At 36.0% G+C, this 7935-nt stretch overlaps 1 long non-coding RNA gene across 1 annotated transcript; it reads left to right on the plus strand.

Annotated features, from left to right (window-relative positions):
• Nucleotides 1–202: 202 nt before the first annotated feature.
• Nucleotides 203–7003, plus strand: LOC145509720 (uncharacterized). Its single transcript, XR_014056333.1, has 2 exons — nt 203–422; nt 4619–7003. It is a non-coding gene; the product is annotated as an uncharacterized LOC145509720 (long non-coding RNA).
• The last annotated feature ends 932 nt before the right edge of the window (nt 7004–7935 follow it).

Genomic DNA, 7935 nt, shown 5'->3' on the forward strand with positions numbered 1-7935 from the left:
TCTCAAGGATTCTCTGTTCCTTATCAGTTCCTATTTCAGAACGAGTAGAACTGCCTGCAGTTCTCAGGACTGAGATCATGAGAAAGGGTATCTACATGGATTCCTTTCAGTTACCCCCTTCTGTGATTTCTTTCAGCATCAGCGACCTTGTATGTATTAGACCATCCATTTTTGTTGCAATTAACAGCACTTCATCCTGTGTAATCATTTCACCAAAGATATATAAGCCTGCATTTCTGCTAATAAAACACCCTTGCTCCACTTAGAGACCTGGGTCCCCCGCATCCTTTTCTCTCTCTTTCTTTTCATCGACTCCGGTCCACCTGGTCCCAGTCTGATAAGACCACAAGTGGCGCCCGAATACAGGAACTCAGGAATTCAAGGTGTTCAGGGATGGAGTGACTGGGACCTACTGAAGTCAGGTAAGTGCGGTTATGGGACAAAAGGCTGGAAAGCCTCACCATTTTTCTACTTTATTTCATCATTTCATATCAGCAAATAGAGGTTTATCTCCAAATGGTGGAAAACAATCTTGACTGTAATAATTGTAGTCATCTTATTCTTGCTGTTTTTGCTTTTTTATATCTATAACTATATAATGAATTTTCTATCTAAGAGGTTTGAGGCATTTAAGTTGCAAATGATTATTCAAGCTCCTATGATTTCCACAGGCTCTTCCAGCTGTTGCTTGGGGCCCCTAAATCACAGATCCTTGGTGTGAGGATAAAGAAAATATATCGCCTCAACAAGTTAGGGTCTATGCCCCTTTCCAACAGGAAAAAGTTACAGAATGATTTCTCCACCCCTTTCCCTAACAACCATATTCTCCTAAAAGCAGGAAGAAATGTAAGAGTTAAAGCTTAAACAAACATTCTCACTCATGCTTTCCTTAAGCCTTATGAAGTAATATATCTTGCCAGAAAACTGACCTTTCTTTAGGTCCAGAACTAATGATTACAAAGCACAATGTCTTACTCATGGGAATGCTTTTCTTAGGCTCTATGTTAATGATTATAATTGTAACAAATCTTGCCTGGGAACTTATATCTCAATACTTGTACCCCTGATTACACAGCAACAATATATCTTGCCCAGAGACATTATCTGGAACCTGTTCTCCCTGGCTAATCTTGTGCCAAAGTTATCTCAAAATATATGTCTTGAGAAAATCAGAAATGTCAAAGAGCTATCGCTCAATTCATGAGACTAGGACTATTATTGATTATTTGAAGGCTTATCACCATAAAAAAAAAAAAATACAAATATTAACTGAAAAAATGGCTACTACTTTTAACAAGAAAAAAATATTTTACATATGAGGACTAAACCCATTTAAAAGGAAATTGCCCTAAAAGGCATACAATTAGGCCAAAAAATATCAATCTAAATATGATATTTAAGGAAGGCCTATTTCAAGAAACTACAAGCTGAAGACTCCCCAGATCCCATTCAACAAACACCAGGGACAAACTCTGTCTTTTCCCTCAAAGGATCCCTTCTAAAATACCTACTGGACTTTTTGAACCCCTACCTCCAGAAACTTTTGGCCTTTTATTTGGCCAATGTAACCTGACCTCTAAAGGAGTTACTGTGCACCCTGAAATCATTGATTCAGATTATAAGGGAGAAATTCAAATTATGATGTCATCTCAGATACTATGGCAATTTAAAAAAGGAGATAAAATTGCCCAATTACTTCTTTTACCTTATACTACTATTAACTCCCTTCATGATATACAAACAGATAAATCAAACAATACTACTCAAAAACAATCCTTTAGACATCATTGGTATCTGAATATACCTGACCAAATATAAATATCAAAAATAATGATAAAAAATTTTCTGGTCTCCTTGATACTGGATCTGACATCACTATTATCTCCAAACACATGGCCCAAATCTTGGCCTATACAAAAAATTTATTGCCAAATTGCAGGAATTTCCTAAACCAAAATACAAGAAGTTTATCAAAGTGTTCAAATTTATCCTTATGAGAGACCAAAAGGCCAACCTGCTACCTTACAACATTATATAATAGATGCACCCCTTAATCTAATAGGAAGAGATTTACTTATGCAATGGCAAGCTCAAATATATATTCCACATTTTTCTTAGGGGCCACTGCTCATTTTACAAACAAAACAATTATTAAAATAACTTGGAATACTGATGGGTCTGTTGGGACAGAGCAGTGGCCCCTTACAAAAGAAAAATTACAGGCTGCTAAAGAACTTATAGACACACAATTAGAATTAAAACATATTGAGGAATCTTATTCCCCCTGGAACTCTCCCATTTTTGTTATAAAAAAGAAATCTGGCAAATGGTGTCTCTTGACAGATCTTAGGAAAATTAATGCATCTATGAAACCTATAGATACATTACAACCAGGAATCGCAACACCTACTATTATTCCTTAAAACTGACATATTATTATTATCAACTTACAGGATTGCTTTTTAGTATATCTTTACATCCTCTAGACCAAGAGAGATTTGCTTTCTCTCTTCCTTATCCTAATCCCACCAGGCCTCATAAACGATACCAATGGACTATACTACCTCAAAGAATGATGAATTCTCCTACCATATGGCAATATTATATAACCAAAGCCCTTAAACCTATTAAAAAAAAAACCAATTTCCCAACTATCTTATTATTCATTATATGAATGCTATATTGTTCTCAGCTCCATCTATTTTAGAAACTCAACAATACTTAAAAGACTCTGGATTACTTATTGCCCTTGAAAAAATTCAAACCTCTCCACCTTATCATTATTTAGGATTTACTATTAATAGACAACATATTATTCCCCAACTAACACAGATTCATATTGATAAATTATCAACTTTAAATGATTTTCAAAAACTTTTAGGAGATATCAATTGGATTAGACCTTCTTTAGGCATAGCTAATTATCAACTGATTAATTTATTTAATATTTTGAAAGGAAATCCCAATTTAAATAACCCTCACTGATTATCCCAAGAGGCATAAGAAAAACTTGAATACAAAGTAAATTACAACAGCAATTTCTTACATGAAGTAGACTTGATTTACCTCTAGAATTATTTGTACTCCCTTCTCTCCATTCTCCCACAGGCCTTCTTGCTCAACTTGAACACCCAATAGAATGGATCTATACCCATTTTAGAGGGACAAAAACCACTTACACCCTATCTTGATTTGATTGCTCTAATCGTTATCAATGAGAGGAACAGAACTAAAACCTTAATTGGCTCCGATCCTCACAAAATTGTTATACCCATTAATAAATCTCAATTCAAGAATGCATTACAAACTTCCACTAATTTCCAAATAGCCTTTTTAGAATATTTTGGAGAAATTTCATTTCATTATCCTTCTAACAAACTTCAGAATTTCTTCAAAAATACTTAGTTTATCATCTCCCACATCATCAACTCACAACCCATACCTCACGCTGAAGTTTTCTATACAGATGGGACCAAAAATGCCAAAGCCTCATTGTGATCTCTCAAAAAATATAAAATCTTTCATACTAAATTTCATTCTACTCAACAAAAGGAATTATATGCTCTCATTCAAGTTATTTACTTACATCCTTATCCCATTAATATAGTCTCTGATTCCTTATATTCAGTTTTTGTATTAAAAAATATAGAAACCTCCATTATTAACTCCAATCATCCTGTAATTCAACAACTCTTTCTCGAATTACAATCTATTTTTAGAAAACGCACTTCTCCTATCTATATTACTCATATTCGAGCACATTCCTACCTTCTTGGCCCTATGACTTAAACTCATTTTTTTTTGCTACTTCTGAAGAACAACATGCCTTATTCTATAATAATGCTGGCTACTTACACCAAATATGGAAGATTCCACACCTCCAAAATAAAGAAATCATTAATAAATGCTCTACTTGTAAACCCTTACACCTTCGACCCTTTACACAAAATACCAGTCCTCAAGGATTACAACCTAATAAATATAATATAATGAATATTATAACAAATAGATATAACTCATTGCATTGTACTCTCTCCATCTTCTTTCTTACATGTCTACATCGACACAAACTCTTCTTGTATCTGGGCCACGCCTCTTCAAGGTGAAACTACACAACACATTATAACTTATCTATTAACTTGTTTTGCTATAATGGGAACTTCTAATTCTATAAAAACAAACAATGGCCCTACCTATATTTCTAAGCATTTCAAACATTTTTTACAATCATTTTCTCTTACACATATTACAGATATTCCTTATAATCCACAAACACAAGATATAATCAACCAAACACATCACACACTAAAACTACAAATAAAAATTTTTAAAAGGGGGAATACATAGGAACACTTCTATCTTCCTTATCCAGAGCAGACTACTAAATTCCAATGCAATATATTCTTTAATTCTATAACTTTTGTTAATACAGCTTTATTTGTTTTACATTTTTTAAACTTACCACAAAGAGATATTTTGACAAAAACAGAAAAACATTTCAAGAAACTGAAAGACACTTCTCTTCCTCTGCCCATTTCGTATCAAGATGGGCTGATATACAATGGAAATCTAGAAAATTAATATTACAGGAAAAAAGGTATGCTTTCTATTTCTCCAGATGGATCCTACGGAGTCAGTTGGCTCCCTCTTTGGAAGATCTACCTCCGGGAAACCACCGGCATTCAAGATAGGAAAAGGCAAAATCCCTGGAAAGAGGAAATTCCAATACAAGCCATAGTGGCTTTAGAGATTTCCAAAAAACTCTGCACTTGAAGTCATCTACCTCATGATCTCCCTACTTGGGGACAGATAAAAATCCTTACTAATCAAGCTGAAAATCTGGCTTCTCAACAGGGAATGCCTCAGAATCCAGAAAATATTTTTGTCATTATGCTTGCTTTGCTTGCTTCTGCCTCCCCTGCTCAAGCTGAATTAATGAATCACACTTACTGGGCTTATATACCCAATCCCCCTTTACTACAGGTTGTAGAATGGACAGAGAGAGGACTAATTATATCTACTAATGACTCAATACATATGCCTCTTACTTGGAGCCTGGAGGGGCCCTCACACCCTGAGCAAGAAGGGAAACTAATTAATATTTCTCTAGGTTATGAAATCCTTCCTTTATGCATAGGCCCAGCAGAATTATGCATAAACGTTAGCCGACAAACCTGGGCTTTCATCCTGTCTCCAAAAAAGGACTTTCGGACATTGCTTGGATTATTTACTGCCCTTTCTTTTTATAAAAATCATGTCAACACTACTGAAACTCTAGGGAAAGGACAAAAAACATTATGCAAAGGATTTACTTATAAGAACTTTAAATATATTCCTGTTCTTTGGGACAGATGTCAAGCCAAATCAGGAAAATTGATATTGGTGGCCAATTATACCATTGTCAATTGGGGACCCCATGGTATATGGTTATCTGACTGTTCAGACGATATTAACAGCACTAAATGCGATTATGCTACTCAAGTAGCATGGAAGATTACCAATATTACGATAGAACATGACCACGACAAAGGACTTCTTGGCTGGCATGATGGTGGAATGACACCCCCTCACCCTCGAATCATCCTTAACAAACTGATTGGGCCTGAACAATGGGACATTTGGAAGCTTGCCGCAAGTGCTGAAGAACTTGTAACTTGGACTGGATATTTCACAGAGACTAGTCGCAGTTCTAGTCATTATTTCTTTCATTATAATCAATCATATTTTATACAAGCTTGTGTTCCCCTTCCTTTTGTTGTAGCTATAGGAAACTTACAATTTAATAAGACTTTACGTTCTGTAACTTGTATAAACTGCAAACTATATACCTGTCTTAACTCCTCCATGTCTATAAAAAATGAATCCCTTCTGATTCTTCGATCTCGATGTAACCTATGGTTGCCAATAGATCTCCAAAGACCCTGGGAAGAGGGTCCCATGGCTGGACTTGCTTCCTGGTTATTTACTAAATTTCTTTGACGATCTAAACGATTCATTGGATGGTTAATTTTTAGCATTTTGGGATTAATAGCCATTTGCACTACTGTTGCTGTTGCCAGCATTGCCTTACAAACCTCAATTCAAACACACAATTTTATCCAAAATTGGACTAAAGATGCTCATACTATATGGACCACTCAGGCTCAGATAAATGAAGAAGTTCAAGATGAAATACAGGATATGAAAATGGCCCTTCAATGGATTGGAGATCAATTAATAGATTTACAAAAACAAACTTTGCTAAAATGTGATTGGAATTCTACTCAGTTTTGTATTACCCCTGTCTGGTTTAACTATACTGCCTACAATTGGGAACAAATCAAATTTCATTTGCAAGATTTACATGATAATGCTTCCTTAAATGTACAATTATTACAAAAAGAAATCTTTGAAGCCTTCTCTAAAAATCTACCTTCTTCCTATAATTTAGAGACTTGAGCTGAACAACTAGCTGATCAACTGTCCAGGCTGGACCCTCGAGGATGGTTGCAAAGTATTATGCATAGTATTGGATCTGGAATTGTAACACTAATAATAGTCCTAATGATTATATATGTACTATACCAATGCCTTTCAACTAAGATTAATCGAACTTAACAAACTCATTTGGTCAGGGCCTTTTTCACTAAAGTATCGACAGTCACCCCCAAAAAATAATAAAAAAAGAGGGAATTGTAAGGGGATGTTTAACTTTAAGAAATCCAATATGTTGCATTTTTCTTCCTTTGTGTGCCATTTCTCAAGGATTCTCTGTTCCTTATCAGTTCCTATTCTGGAACGAGTAGAACTGCATGCAGTTCTCAGGACTGAGATCATGAGAAAGGGTATCTACTTGGATTCCTTTCAGTTACCCCCTTCCGTGATTTCTTTCAACATCAACGACCTTGTATGTATTAGACTATCCATTTTTGTTGCAATTAACAGCACTTCATCCTGTGTAATCATTTCACCAAAGATATATAAGCCTGCATTTCTGCTAATAAAACACTCTTGCTCCACTAGAGACCTGGGTCCCCCACATCCTTCTTTCTCTCTTTCTTTTCATCAACTCCGGTCCACTGGTCCCAGTCTGATATGAAGACCACAATCCAAGTCTATGCCCTGACCATTAACGCTGAAGAAGCTGAAGTTGAACAGTTCTATGAAGACCTACAAGACCTTCTAGAACTAACACCCAAAGAAGATGTCCTTTTCATTATAGGGGACTGGAATGCAAAAGCAGGAAGTCGAGAAACACCTGGAGTAACAGGCAAATTTGGCCTTGGAGTACAGAATGAAGCAGAACAAAGGCTAACAGAGTTCTGCCAAGAGAATGCACTGGTCGTAGCAAACACCCTCTTCCAACAACACAAGAGAAGACTCTACATGTGGACATCACCAGATGGTCGACACTGAAATCAGATTGATTATATTCTTTCCAGCCAAAGATGGAGAAGCTCTACACAGTCAGCAAAAACAAGACCAGGAGCTGACTGTGGCTCAGATCATGAACTCCTTACTGCCAAATTCAGACTGAAATTGAAGAAAGTGGAGAAAACCACTAGACCATTCAGGTATGACCTAAATCAAATCCCTTATGACTACACAGTGGAAGTGAGAAATAGATTTAAGGGACTAGATCTGATAGACAGAGTGCCTGATGAACTATGGATGGAGGTTCATGACATTGTACAGTAGAGAGGAATCAAGACCGTCCCCAAGAAAAAGAAATGCAAAAAAGCAAAATAGCTGTCTGAGGAGGCCTTACAAATAGCTATGAAAAGAAGGGAAGTGAAAAGCAAAGGAGAAAAGGAAAGCTATGACCAACCTAGATAGTATATTAAAGAGCAGAGACATTACTTTGTCAACAAAGGTCCATCTAGTCAAGGCTATGGTTTTTCCAATAGTCATGTATGGATGTGAGAGTTGGACTATAAAGAAAGCTGAGCAACAAAG

The sequence above is a fragment of the Giraffa tippelskirchi genome, chromosome 6, assembly GCF_054371585.1.
Source record: "Giraffa tippelskirchi isolate mGirTip1 chromosome 6, T2T-mGirTip1v1.2.pri, whole genome shotgun sequence".
NCBI lineage: Eukaryota > Metazoa > Chordata > Mammalia > Artiodactyla > Giraffidae > Giraffa > Giraffa tippelskirchi.